Source organism: Phalacrocorax aristotelis, chromosome 18 (assembly GCF_949628215.1).
Source record: "Phalacrocorax aristotelis chromosome 18, bGulAri2.1, whole genome shotgun sequence".
Classification (NCBI taxonomy): Eukaryota; Metazoa; Chordata; class Aves; order Suliformes; family Phalacrocoracidae; genus Phalacrocorax; species Phalacrocorax aristotelis.
The window spans coordinates 12461217-12463092 of NC_134293.1; positions in this window are offsets into that span (position 1 = coordinate 12461217).

Genomic DNA, 1876 nt, shown 5'->3' on the forward strand with positions numbered 1-1876 from the left:
ACCCCAGACCCCCGGCCGCAGCCCCCTCAGTGCAGCCCCACTGCAGCCACAGCCGGGGCGGCCGGTGTCTTCATGTCCCCCTCTCATGGGGACAGACACACGCTTTCCCGTCTCTACCGCCTTTCACCTGTCCCCGGCTGCGGGCTGGTGGCGGGGCCCACGCTCTGGAACAGGGACCTCCACCCTCCCCAGGGGACAGCAGCGGTTTCGCCACCGGGTCTCACCCACCAGCTCCCTCCCGGACCGATGGGAGCTGCCGGTGGCACCGGGGCCGAGTGGGACGTGGGGCTGAGGGGAGCGGGGAGCCGCTGCGGGGAGCGGCGGCGCTGAGGAGAGCGGCGGGGCAGTGGGGAGCGGCGGGGCTGAGGGGAGCGGGGAGCCGCTGAGGGGAGCGGCGGGGCTGTGGGGACAGGGGCGCTGAGGGGATGGGGAGGCTGAAGGGGATGGCGGGGCTGAGGGGACAGGGGAGCTGTGGGGGCTGAGAGCATGGCGGGGCTGAGGGGACTGGGGAGGCTGAAGGGGATGGCAGGACTGAGGGGACAGGGGAGCTGTGGGGGCTGAGAGGATGGAGGGGCTGGGGGAGCTGTGGGGGCTGAAGGGGATGGCAGGACTGAGGGGACAGGGGAGCTGTGGGGGCTGAGAGGATGGAGGGGCTGGGGGAGCTGTGGGGGCTGAAGGGGATGGCAGGACTGAGGGGACAGGGGAGCTGTGGGGGCTGAGAGGATGGCGGGGCTGAGGGGACTGGGGGGGCTGAAGCGAATGGCAGGAGTGGGGGGGCTAAGGGGGGTGGCAGGACTGAGGGGACGCTGGGGCTGAGAAGAATGGCGGGACTGAGGGGACGGAAGGGCTGTGAGGGCTGAGATGGTGGAGCTGTGGGGGCTGAGGAGGGTGGCGAGTCTGAGGGGACAGGAGGGCTGTGGGGGCTGAGGAGGGTGGCGAGTCTGAGGGGACAGGAGGGCTGTGGGGGCTGAGGAGGGTGGCGAGTCTGAGGGGACAGGAGGGCTGTGGGGGCTGAGATTATGGCGGGGCTGGGGGAGCTGTGGGGGATGGCGAGTCTGAGGGGACAGGAGGGCTGTGGGGGCTGAGATTATGGCGGGGCTGTGGGGGATGGCGAGTCTGAGGGGACGGAAGGGCTGTGGGGGCTGAGATTATGGCGGGGCTGGGGGAGCTGAGGAGGGTGGCGAGTCTGAGGGGACAGGAGGGTTGTGGGGGCTGAGAGGATGGAGGGGCTGAGGAGGGCTGTGGGGGATGGCGAGTCTGAGGGGACAGGAGGGCTGTGGGGGCTGAGATTATGGCGGGGCTGTGGGGGCTGAGGAGGGTGGCGAGTCTGAGGGGACGGAAGGGCTGTGGGGGCTGAGATTATAGCGGGGCTGTGGGGGCTGAGGAGGGTGGCGAGTCTGAGGGGACAGGAGGGCTGTGGGGGCTGAGAGGATGGGGGGGCTGGGGGAGCTGTGGGGGTTGGCGAGTCTGAGGGGACAGGAGGGCTGTGGGGGCTGAGATTATGGCGGGGCTGTGGGGGCTGAGAGGATGGGGGGGCTGGGGGAGCTGTGGGGGATGGCAAGTCTGAGGGGACAGGAGGGCTGTGGGGGCTGAGATTATGGCGGGGCTGTGGGGGCTGAGGAGGGTGGCGAGTCTGAGGGGACAGGAGGGCTGTGGGGGCTGAGAGGATGGGGGGGCTGGGGGAGCTGTGGGGGTTGGCGAGTCTGAGGGGACAGGAGGGCTGTGGGGGCTGAGAGGATGGGGGGGGCTGGGGGAGCTGAGGGGAATGGGGGGGCTGGCGAGGCGGCTGGCAGCGCGTCGTGAGCCGGGCACGTGCGGGGCTGCGCGCGGGCCGAGCCCAGCGCGGGGTGGGCGGGGGAGGGGCGCATCCCTCGCG